The sequence below is a fragment of the Plecotus auritus genome (assembly GCF_963455305.1).
Source record: "Plecotus auritus genome assembly, chromosome: 5".
Lineage (NCBI taxonomy): Eukaryota > Metazoa > Chordata > Mammalia > Chiroptera > Vespertilionidae > Plecotus > Plecotus auritus.
Genome location: NC_137776.1, coordinates 20,627,122 through 20,640,245, shown reverse-complemented (window position 1 = coordinate 20,640,245; position 13,124 = coordinate 20,627,122). Strand labels below are relative to the sequence as shown.

Below are 13,124 nucleotides of genomic sequence, written 5' to 3'. Positions count from 1 at the left end.
TTTTACTCTGTGTACATAATAACTATATAGCCTCATTTTTCATTTTGTCATACTGTACATATCTTTCTCCAACCTGAGACTTAAACTCAACATTTAAGCTAGGTATTTTGTCTTGAGGAGCTTGGAACATGTATAGAGTTAGATAAACCCCAAGCCTTTACATTGGAATGCAAGTTTCAGGTGCTACATGAACTCCTGAATTATACCTGCACATGTATTTTTTTCGGTAAGTGGGTCCATAGCTTTTACAACATTCTCAATTCCATCTTTGACCTGAAAAGTCTTCTTTCTTCAAAATTTTGAAATTCCATTAATGTACAAAACTTTTATGTTAATAGTGATGCATGATTAATTTTCTTTTTTTTTCTATATGTTCTTTTATCCTGAGGGCAGCATTAAAAAAAATTGATGATTCTATTGCTAGGCTTATTCTTTTTTTTTTTTTTCTCTTTTGGGAATGTCATCAGTGATGTGTTTTGAAGGCAGGAATGACTTACAAAACGCATATACCACTCTGACCACTAGAGGGCACTAACACAACTAAAAACAGAGATGGTGTCTTGGAGTAAAGGAATACAAATGCCAGAGTTGCTTCCAAGATCTTCACATATTTATTTATCTCTGTTTACAGATTTCCACATCGAGCTTCTAATATGTCCTAACACTTTCATGTTCGAATTATTTCAGTGTTATCAGTCTCATAAAAAAACTCGAAGCAGGCCTTAAATAAATGAAGTACACTGCAGCTAGATTCTGGCTACTTATCTAGATATTGCTGAACTTTTAAGACACCAATTGCTGGTCAATTAATAAATAAAAAATAAAAAATAAATAACATGATTTAGAAGTTTACATACACAAAAATTGCCTCTTCACTAAGACTTACTAAAACTGCTTTGTCATAATCTATGCAACCCTTGTATACATTCATTCTTTGGGAATACTATATTTCTGATTTCTAGCCGGCTAGGAGCCTGTTTTACTTATTTATCCATCTCTTTCTTTACTTGTTTATAATAAGTTTCTTTTTGAGATTTAAGTAATCTATAGCATGGAGTCTTTAAAAAATGTCATTTACCTAATTTTCTTTATTTTACTCTACATTTTCTCCCTAAATCTTTAATTTTGTTTTAATTATTTTGATATGTCTCATAGTTATCTACTGAGGAGGTAGCTATTTATTAATTCTTTTAATCTATTGAACAAAACAAAGATCCCTCTCCAAATGGAACTTACATTCTGTGGGGTGGAGGTGGAGCACTTAATAAACAATGAACATAAGTAAATTGTATAATTTGTTAGAAGATAAGTGCTATAGAAAATGACAAACAGAAGATAAAAAAATAAAGAGTCAGGAGTGGGGGTTGCAATTTTAAGTAGGTGGGCCTTCCTGAGAAGGAGGTGAGATAGCTGGTCCCATGAATGTCTGACAAGAGGCAGACAGAATAACTAAAAAACAAATTCCCTTGGGTGTGCCACTGAAGATCCTGGTGTCACCATCGGCTGCCACTCTACCCGGTGTTAGGCTATTGTGAGACCCAGCTGTACCCAAAGTCTCACTTCCGCCGAAGTGTCCCTGATGCCAAGATCCGCATCTTGACCTGGAGCGGAGGAAGGCAAAAGTGGATGAGTTCCCACTCTGTAGCCACATGGTGTCCAATGAATATGAGCAGCTCTACTCCAAAGCTCTGGAGGCTGCCCGTATTTGTGCCAACCAGCACGTGGTGAAAAACTGTGGCTAAGATGGCTTTCACATCCAGTGCGTTCCACCTCTTCCACATCATCCGCATTAACAAGATGTTGGCCTGTCCTGGGGCTGACAGGCTCCAGACAGGCATGCAGGGTGCCTTTGGAAAGCCCCGGGGCACAGTGGCCAGGGTCCACCTTGGCCAAGTCATCGTGTCCATCTGCACCAAGCTGTAAACCAAGGAGCAAGAGATGGAGGCCCTACACAGAGCTAAGTTCAAGTTCCCTGGCTGCCAGAAGACCCACATCTGTGGGGCTTTGCTAAGTTTAATGCCGATGAGCTGGAAGACATGATGGTTGGAAAGCAGCTCATCCACCCAGCCATTGTGGTTGAGCATCAACCCATGAAATCAGGAGGTCTCCAGTTTGATTCCTGGTCAGTGCACATGCCTGGGTTGTAGGCTCGATCCCCAGTGGGGAGTGTGCAGGAGGCAGCTGATCGATGATTCTCTCTCATCATTGATGTTTCTCTCTTTCCCTCTCCCTTCCTCTCTGAAATCAATTAAAAAAAAAAAAAAAAGGAGACAGAAAAGGACTGAGTGGTGAGGTGGCCAAGCAATCAAGCAAGCCTAGTGTCCTAATGAAGAAAGAAGGGGTAGGTAGTGGGTAGAAGAGGCTGTGGCTACCCCTTGAATTCCACCTCTAGGCCCTGTAATTATCATGCATTTTTCCACAGAGAATTATCAAGTAGCCTTGCAACCTTACACATGGAAATTTTCCTCTGAAGGAAAACAGAGATAGGGGAAATTTATCCCATTCAGTTACACATATGCTTTATTTTTTAAAAAATCTTAGTATCAATTAAATTTTACTACCTAAAAATAAAATGTAATAAAAAACAACTTGTTGAAATAATTTAAACATCAGGTCTTACTTCTGAAATAATAACTCTGCATTTTATAGAATTTTATACCTTCTTCTTATGCACATTATTTGATTATTTCAATTATTATAATAATCTCAGGTAATCTATTTTATTATCCTATATAATAAGTGCAAAAGCTGAGGATTAGAAAAATTAGTCATTGTAGCTGCTTTCTGAAATAGCCAGTATTACAGCTTTCTCTCACATACTTTAAAAATGTACATCTATGACTAAAATTTGATATCTAAGAGAAGAATATCAATCTTATCTGCTTTTATCTCACAAGGGTACTTTATAAAGACATATATTAAAGAACATTTATTCCTAATATTATGGAAGAACTTTTGGAGAATTTTTACCTGGAAAATATGCATCCCTCTTAACATTTACAGTAAAATTCAGAGCAAGGTTGTGAGATACATAGAGAAAACCTCTTCATAGGGTAAATTTGCAAAACTTATCAAATCTTAAAACTTTAGAATGTCTAGTTTTGATCCAACAATTCTACAATTATAAAATTACTTCTAAGGACCCGGCTGGTGTGGCTTAGTGGTTGAGCATCAACCTATGAACCAGGAGGTCACGGGCACATGCTTAGGTTGTGGGCTTGATCCCCAATGCAGGGCATGCGGTGGGCAGCCAATCGATGTTTTTCTCTTATTGATGTTTCTATCTCTCTCTCCCTCTGCCTTCCTCTCTGAAATCAATAAAAATAAAATTACTCTAAGGAAATAATTAGAGGTAAGAGGAGAGGGTTAGATTGAAGGATATTTATTACCTAAAATATAATAGGAAACAACCTAAACAAATTTTGTTATATCATGACAATGGATGCTTACACAACTGTCAAAAATAATGCAATATATCATTTCAGTGACATGGAAGGGCATCCGCTATATAATGGAAGTGGGAGAAGAAAGCAGGTTATTAGGAATATGTAAGATATCACTGTCTTTTGATTTCAGATTGTAACTCTATATTGAGAAAAAACTGGAGGTCAGCAATCTTTTTCTGTAAAGGGCCAGATAGTTAATATTTTAGGTTTTGGGGGCCATTTGGTTTCTGTTGTGACTACGCAGCTCAGTAGCTATAGTGCAAAAACAGCCATCTACAACATTTAACGAGTGGGTACAGCTAAATTTAGTTCCTGAACTGTAGTTTGCTGATCCTGATCTCTCATTGTAAACAGTGATTATCTCTAGGAGCTATAATTCTAGATTTAATTTTCTTCTTTTGGCTTTTTTTGGGGGAAAGGAAATTTCTTCCGCCCCTTCTTGAGTTCTTATGGCTGGACTAATAATAGAATTGACCCAAGGCCAGATTAATAGAAGAAAAATCAATTTAATATGCACACATTGTGGAAATCATAGATGATGCTCTTTGAAATGATGAACCACACAGCTTTTTATACTTTTTAGACAGAGAAACAATGAATCTGTGAAGAAATGACAGGACAGTGGAATTTAGGTTCAGGTTGCTCATTAGTGAGGAATGTAAACAGTTTGGGCTTGTGTATAAGTTAATTAGTAAAAGAGTAGTGAGGTTTGTTTATATAAACTTTTTGCTTCTGGATTCTTTAACTCTAGCAATAAGGGTGTCTGTCTTAGCCCCCCTGGAGCAAGAAGGATGCCTTTCACAGGGGCAATTTTTATAATTAAAGCATTCAATTATATTCCATTTTTATATTATCAATGACATACTGCTATTTTAGTAATTCAATTAGAATAGGATTGGGTCACATAAATATTATAAAATATTTATCAGCAGAATAAATTAAAATAAAGGTAGTTCTTTTGATTACTTGGATACTGAGCACCTTCTTTTATCATCTAGTTTTGGGTGGTGTTTTAAATATTGGGTCAGCTTTTCTTGTGATCCAAATATTTCCTATACAATATGTGCCATCAAACAAAAGATCATTTTAATATTATCTTCCGGAAAACATCATTAGGAATTAGGAATTTTGGTTGGTAGGACAAGTAGACATTGCATTTCAAAGTATTTTCCAAAAGCTTGTAAATTTTGGAGAATTAGTCACATTCTGTGCTTCCCTGGAAGAGAGAACAATGTGAGTTGATTGTGTCAGTGAAATATCTGCCAGTGTTCTGAGGTCTTCCAGCTTGTGGGGTGCTGGCAGAGGTGTGCTGGTCAGCATTTAAAGGCCAGCATTGGCTGGGAAAAAGGCAAAAGGGTGGGAGACGATCCCTGATATGTAGTATTTGCTAGCTTCTGTGGTGTAAGTATTGCCAACATTGGGCAATTTCATGCTATTGATGGGACTCACAAAATTCTTCAATATTTAATAATCACGTGTGCAAGCCAGCTTCTGAACACCACAGGGTCCAATGAAAATGAGTAGAGCCCCCATCCCATTCACTATAAAGACACCAGGCCCCACGTTCTGACCTCTCTGCCCCTCCATCAGATCTTTCTGGGAAGCTCCAAGTGATGGCATTCTCCTGGTAGGGCTATTCTGCTGCCTGCTTTTTCAGAGTTGCTCTGTTCTTAACAGCCCCCACGACTGCCAAGGCTGCTGATGGGCTGCTGTGTGGGCCTCGGCTCTATTCCTTCCACAAGAGGGCTGTTGTAGGTAACTTTTTTTTGTCATTCTCACTTCTATTCCATCAGCAGGTCTTGCTGACTCCACCTTGAAAATAGGTTCAAAATCATTGATAACACTATTGTATTTATCTCCATCTACCAGACTCATCCAAGGCACTTCCATCTCTTTCCTGGAGTAGCCTTGTAACTGGCTGCTCCTTCCATACAGCAACCAGAGCCATTGAAAAGTTAAAATGTAATGTTGACATGTGCCAATCACCTAAAAAGAGGAATTACTTGAACATAAGAACAGACAAAAATCTTTTTCTATCAAGTTGTTCACGTGTCAGCATTTAGCTACAAAACCTGTATCAAAATACCTCATATTAAAAGAAAAATTTTAAATGGCTATGTGTGCATTGGTTCTAATAAAATTCAATTTGGTATGTAACCGCCAATCTCAAGTGGCAGAGGTAGGATTTGAGTCCATGCCTTTATGACCAAAGAAAGAACCAATGCTTGACTATCAAACAGGACTTTGTGCTAGAGTTCTGACCTGGGTAACAGGAAGGAATCAGAATCATTGACCTGACCTAGTGCTGGTCATTATAGGTTCTGGGTGGTTTTGGGGGGATGAACTGCAGGAACTGAGATGAGGAGGACAGTTATACTTTCAGGACAACCATGGCTGTGCTGGGGGAATCTGAATGCCTGTGTAGGGGTGGTCGTGATGAGTGACTTCCAGAAACCCAAGCTGTAATCCAGCAGTAAAAGTGTGATTTGATTCTCTTCCCAGCTCTGATTACCCTTCATGGTTTCAACTAGACCACGAAGGGCTGACACCCCCAGTCCTTGCAACCCGAGGATGGCACTGGAGGAGTGAAGAGGAGAGTGACAGTCCCCACTTGCATTGGGAGTGTAGGACAGACTCTGGGAGGGGTTATTTAGTCACAGGCTGCTACCAGCTTCAGCAGGAAGCAAATTTGGTCTTTTATCATATCACTCAGGAAACTTGATCAGCTAGCTGCAGCCTGCCCCACTCCCAGCTGCCGCCCCGTCTAAAGTTTCCATTTACACTTATTGTAAGGCTGGCTATGGGATCAGGAGCATCATTTAAAAATAATCTAACTTTCACAATAAGACTACAGGGCATTGAGCTGTAATGTCTTTGTATTTCAATTTTATTATTATGGAAGAATGGGCTTATTGACAACATTTTTTCCTGACAATAATTCATTAGGTGCTGTCAACAGCAAAAAATCTTAATGGACTTGAGCTATGTGAGCCATATGTGTTATTTCCTTCTCTCTCACCCTCAGGGCCATTTGGAATGAAGGATTCTCAGGAAATGGACAGCATATTGTCAAGTTTGAAAGCATATGGGGCTAAACAGGATTCTACTGAAGGCTCATGGTCTTATAATCCCATATTTTTAAGCAATTAAAGTTCACCAAAGTCTATAAAAACATACCACAGCTGGGAATCAAATTAGTGCCTTGACCTACCCAATTAGACAAAGAAAACATCAATATTATAATTAGGCGGCCAATTTCCTTCTTAGAATTAATGTAAATAGTGATTATGCTTTAAAATCAAAATGAACACTGTCTTTTTAAACTAGAAGAAGCCTGTGTTAAAAGATGCAAAATTCCAGGTCAGAGAGAGTTCCTTCATGTTTGATTAGTAAAACTGACAAGGAAAATTGTCTTTTTTCTTTTTGGTATCTCAGCAAAATCTTCCCTTTGATTCCAATCAATCCTCTCTTCTTTTATGAGGACTGACTGTCCATAGATTTAAAGTCATTGCTGTGTTAGTTGAGGTTGAAGAGCAAAGAGTTTCAAGCCTTCCAGCGAGTCATTGCACAGTAATTATTCAGTAATTTCAAACCACACCCAAATGCAGGTGTAAGTCACAGCCAGTCATCTGCCTGTTGAGGTCCTTCATCCTTGTCAGTGAAAGAGATGCTTCAGATCCAGGGCGGGAGCTTCTTGTTGTGATGGGACAAGTAAAATTACCCAAGTGCTGTCCTCACTTCCTGTCTCTAATTTCTTATCTTATGATTTCCTCTCTGCTGTCTCCATTCACTGGTCAATGTTGTCAATTACAGAAACCATTCAGGAAGTGCAAACTTGCCAATAAATTAAATCTAGTTGGAAAAATGTAGAGTAAGAAAGAATTACTATAAATTGTCATTTTTTTTTTAAGTTGGAAAGGATATTTTAGTGATCTTCTCTAGATGGCAATGGGGCTCCCATCAAAAGTCTTTTGTCTTTTAAGTAGTAGTTGAAAGATGCTCTTCTTTAATTTCTAAAAACAAATGAATTTTAAAAAACATTTTGCTATGAAAGCAAAACAGTGGGCAACAGTAGAAATGTTTTTGTGAGTTTTCATGATACCTATTTTATGTCTGCATATTCAAAATAACTCCGCATGGGCCATGAAATGAGTTGGTCTGATACTTGATTAATCTTCAGTCAGGCTATTGATAGATTTGTAGGCTGTTTTACTAGCAGCATGTGTTGAGATCTTGATTATTTACCCTTGGGTTTAAGGATTGATTTTTGCTTTATTATTGCCCCCTGCCCTCCCCCCCCCCCCCCGGGTATAACTGGTACTCTCCAGACAACCTAAAAGACACATTTTAAAAAGATATTTATACAGGAAGTATATAAATATGCTATCAGCATCTTAGGTAAATCTCTACCAGAGAGGGACTTAGAATATATCACATCTTATAGATATGGTGACTTTATAAAAAATTAGATATCCCCTTAAAAATCTAATCCATTTTATGACTCATGAACTTTCTTTGGTAGAGACATGTTACCTATTATCCATTTCTTCCATTGTTTTCTGCTATGTTATAAGCTATTTTTGTGACTTATTTTATGTGAATTGCTTCAATCAACTCTTTAAAATATCCGATTACATTTGTTTTCTTTTGTCCCCTAACAACTTTTTAGTTCTTCAAGACCTTGCAAAAATAATTTAGGCTGCTATGAATTCATTAACAAATTCCCTTCATAATTTAAGATTCTTGCCAGACCTGCTAATGTGTGCAGAGCATATTCAAAATGAGCATTTTCCCTAACCTGCTTACACAACAAAAACAAATAAACTATTCTTGCCCTAGCTGGTTTGGCTCAGTGGATAGAGCATTGGCCTGCAAACTGAAGGGTCCCAGGTTTGATTCTAGTCAAGAGCACATGCCTAGGTTGCGGGTTGTGGCCTTGATCTCCAATAGGGGGCATGCAGGAGGCAAACGATCAATGACTCTCTCTCATCATCATTGATGTTTCTATCTCTCTCTCCCTCTCCCTTCCTCTCTGAAATCGATAAAAATATATTAAAAAAAGAGATACTATCCATCTCTTTAAAAGAGATTAAGTAATGCTCAAGACCATAAAAGGGGGAAAAAGAATATAGTTAATATTCTTAATATATTTATATAGCAATCAGCTAAGTAAAGAGTTAGATTGGAAAGCATTATCAGATATTTATTTTAAAAGGGACATTTCACAAATGGGTCCACATCAAGGTGAAGACATTGCCATTAACTTTGCAGAGTATGTCATCTCTCTCTCTACATTACAATTTGGATATTAGGTGACACATTTTAGAGTGGTATATAGAGTTCACAAAAAACCCCCTGAAGACTCACCTTTATAAGGGCTCAGAAACAAACCCTGATAATTTAAAATGTGTACTTTATATCATAAATTTGATGTAGTATTGATTAAAATGCAGTCCAAAATACACAGCTGAAAGTGCTTGAAAAGGAGGCTAATAGGACACATCCTATCTAATAAAAGAGTGATATGCAAATTAACCATCACTCTGCTACACCCACAAGCCACGCCCACCAGCCAATCAGGAGCGAGTATGCAAGTCAACCCAACCAAGATGGCTGCAGCCACGGAGCAAACAGGAGGCTTGGGTTGCCCCCGGCGATGGATGAAGCCAAGCTTTCCACACACCCTGGCCAGCCCAGGCCTCCACTCAAGGCTACAAAGTTTCAATTATAGAAGAAATAAATCCCAACAAAAATGGCTGCAGCCACAGAGCAAACAGGAAGCTTGGGTTTCCCTGGCGATGGAGGAAGCCAAGCTTTCTGCACACCCTGGCTGGCCAAGGCCTCCACTCAAGGCTACAAAGTTTCAATTATAGAAGATAAATAAATCCCAGATACCAGGGGCTACCCTTGGGTCACCAGGGGGCGTGGCCGGCCTGCAACCACCACAGGCCCCTCGCCAAGGCTGCCCCACACCCAAGGGAACCCCCACCCTGATCCAGGACACCCTTCAGGGCAAACCAGCTGGCCCCCACCCATACACCAGGCCTCTATTCTATCTAATAAAGGAGTAATATGCAAATTGACCATTACTCCAACACACAAAATGGCTGCCCCCATGTGGACACAAGATGGCCACCACAAGATGGCCAGCAGGGGAGGGCAGTTGGGAGGAACCAGGCCTGCAAGGGAGGGCAGTTGGGAGTCACCAGGCCTGCAGGGGAGGGCAGATAGGGATGACCAGGCTGGCAGGGGAGCAGTTAGGCATCAATCAGGCTGGCAGGGGAGTGGTTAGGGGGTGATCAGGCTGGCAGGCAGAAGTGGTTAGGGGCAATCAGGAAGGCAGACAGGTGAGCAGTTGGGAGCCAGCAGTCCTGTATTGTGAGAGGGATGTCTGACTGCCTGGTAGGATCGGGCCTAAACGGCAGTCGGACATCCCTCAAGGGGTTCCAGATTGGAGAGGGTGCAGGCTGAACTGAGGGACACAACCCCCCATGCACGAATTTCATGCACTGGGCCTCTAGTGTGTTATATAATGTAACATTCTAAAAGTACTTAGAATGGTGCCTGGTCCTATTAGTAAACACTAAATAAGTGTTTGATAAAAAATAAATTCAATAAATTGTATACATTTATTTATTATTGAATATCTACCATATGGCAGACACTGAGCAAAGTGTTAGGGATAAATAATGAGCCAAAAAAGAGTAGATCCTTGTCTTCATGGAACTCAGTGTTTAAAAGTTAGACACTCATCCTGGTCAAATAACTCAGTTGGTTAGAGCATCATCCCAATACGCTAAGTTTGCCAGTTCAATCCCCAGTCAGGGCACATACAAGAATCAACCAGTGAATGTGTAAGTAAGTGGAACAAGAAATCTCTCTCTCTCAAATCAATAAATATAATAAAATACAATTAAAGTTAGACACTCAAATAATCACATAAATAAAGACATAAAATGGAGAATAAAAAATACTTGGTGCAGTGAGAATGTACGATAGAATCTCATGAGTCAAGGAGGATTCAGAGAAGAAGTAAGATTTAAGCTAAGTTCTGTGTCATGGATAGAAATTGACTAGGTCAAGGAGAGAGCATGTGTCAATTCTATGGATAAAGAATAAAAATGGTACCTTTCTGAAAATGGAAGCAGGTTAATTTGACTGATATATAAAGAGAATGAGGCCAAAGGGGGCTTTTGGTTAATTAGGGAAGGTAGGTAGGTGTTATTTTTGCAACTCTTTTAAACCATGCTAAAATAGGGATGTAGCTCTTCATCCTGAAATCAGTGAAGGACATCAGAGGTTTTAAGTACAGACCGAGTGTGTCTGTTTGAGTTTGTGTATATCTGAATGTGTGTGTGGGAGAGGGGAGAGACTATTTGAAAAGAGAATTCTGGGCCCTGTTTGGAAAATAGGGAATGGGATGCAGTGGCAAGAGTCGATGCAGGGAGATAGTCAAGCATCTAATACACTCGCCCAGGAAATAAATCATGCTGTTTTGGAGTTATGGACTTAAAGTGGTGGCTGTGGCTTTAGGGAGAAATAGATTTGCTCAGTTATGTCAATGGAAGTTTTTACTGAATTGGATTAGGTGGGTAATGAAGAAAGCAGTATCAAAATGGCTCATGGGTTTTTATTGAATACTAGAGGCCCAGCGCACGATTAAATCATGCGCATGTAGGGTGCCCTAGGCCTAACCTTCCATGTCTGCTGCCCTGTGAAGCCTCACATGCTCTGTGGATGCTGCCGGCAGCCAGCGACACTCCTCAGATGCTGCTGGTGCTCCACAATGCTCCAAAGTCCCACCCACCGCGGCCACCGCGAGACCCATCAATGCACCTCCTGGTGAGTCCAGTAGTTGGTCATGACACCATGATGGTGTCACAACTACAGGCCTTTTATGGTATAGACTAGAGGTCCAATACACTGATTCGTGCACCAGTGGGGTCCCTTGGCCTGGCCTGTGGGGATTGGGCTGAAACCAGCAGTCCAATGCCACCTGCTGCTCCTGCCTGCTGCTCCTGCTCATCCCGGCCCCACTGCACCTGCCAGGGGCTCATGCCCGGTCAGTCCCAATTGGGAGAGGCTTGCGCCGCTGCAGCGGCACTCACCAGCCATGAGCCATGCGTCTGGCACCCATTGGTCAGCTGAGCAGCACTCCCACTGTGGGAGTGCACTGACCACCAAGGGGTAGCTGCTGCATTGAGTGTCTGCCCCCTGGTGGTCAGTGTGTGTCATAGCGACCAGTCTTTCAGTCGTTCAGTCATTAAGTCAGTTAGGCTTTTAATAATATAGACTAGAGGCCCCATGCATGAAATTTGTTCATGGTTAGGGTCCCTAGGCCTGGCTGGTAATCAGGGCCAATCTGTGGGGTGACCAGTGGAGCAATCAGGGAGCTCCTAATGGCACCTGACTTGACTGGCCAGGCGCCACTGGCTTGCCGGCCCCACCTCCTGTCGGGCAGGGCAATTGGGTGGGGGTGGTGCTGACCCGCTTGCTGACTGGCCCTGCCCTCAATTGTGGTGCCACCACCACCGTTGGTCGTCTCCCTCTTCAGGGCAACTGGTGGGGTGATTAGGGGGTCCCCACTGCCTTGGTTGGCCAGGATCCTGTGGGCTGTGGGCAGCTCCTGCATTGAGCGTCTGCCCCTTGGTGGTCAGTGCACGTCATAGCAACTGGTCGTTCCACCAGTCATTCCATCGTTAGGTCGATTTGCAGATTAGGCTTTTATTATATAGGATGTCCTTAGTTGATACAAGGGACAGTAGGGGAAATGGGAGGTTTGAGGGAGGAGATTATACTTTGGTTTTAGATATTTTGAGTTTGAGGCACCTTCATGATTGTAAGTAGAGCTATGAAGTAGGCAGAAAAGGGGCTTAGGGTTAGAGATATAAACCTGTGAGTTAACTATGTTCAAATGGGAATGAAAGCCATGTGCATAAATGAGTTTGTATAGAGATTATAGAGTGAGAAGAATACAGACTTTATGATGAATGTTTAATGATCAAGTGCGGGGGGCAGAGTTTGTGGAGAAGACAGATAATGAAAATGAGTAGCAGAAAAGCAGGAGGCTATCAAAGGAGGAGGTATTTCTAGAAAAAAGGAACGCTCAACAATGTTCAAAGCTGCTGAGAACTGGTGAAGAAAGATGGAAAAAAGAACAATCGGACCATCACTGTTGGCATTGACAGAGTGGTTTGGGAAGTGATGGGGACAGAGGATAGAACTGAACTGAATTGAAGAGTATATTCTGAAAATAACAGATTGGATCAAACAGACTAGTTTCTATTTAGGAGTGGAGGAGGTTCATTTGGAAGTTCTCCTTACAGGTTCCAAAATATGAAAAGATAAAAGATAAAACAGTACCAGGACCTGTCAGACACCATGTTAACCAAGTGATCCAAGTCAGCATCATCAGTATTAGCATAAACTGATGTCTCATGCCTCCTAATGTGATCATCTGAGAAGGATCCAAATGACTTACTTAGCATCTCTGCCAGCCCATGATGCAGAATCTGAATCCAGATATGAGTAAATAGACAAACCCAAATTGAATTGGCCTATACTTTTAAAAAGATGTGTCACAAAAGAAAAAGGAAGACTGAGGTACTGATAAGTTAAAGGAGACTAAAAAGACAAGTAAATGCAATATGTAGTATTGAAATGGATCCTGAATCCAAA

The 13,124-nt window shown here is 40.7% G+C and overlaps 1 pseudogene across 1 annotated transcript in view; it reads left to right on the top strand.

Annotated features, from left to right (window-relative positions):
- LOC308249596 (large ribosomal subunit protein uL16-like) overlaps nt 1-13,124 on the top strand; it is a 36,222-nt pseudogene that overhangs the window by 12,017 nt on the left and 11,081 nt on the right. Inside the window, exon 2 of the transcript in view lies at nt 1,485-2,122. The product of the transcript in view is annotated as a large ribosomal subunit protein uL16-like (transcript). The remainder of the gene's footprint in view (nt 1-1,484; nt 2,123-13,124) is intronic.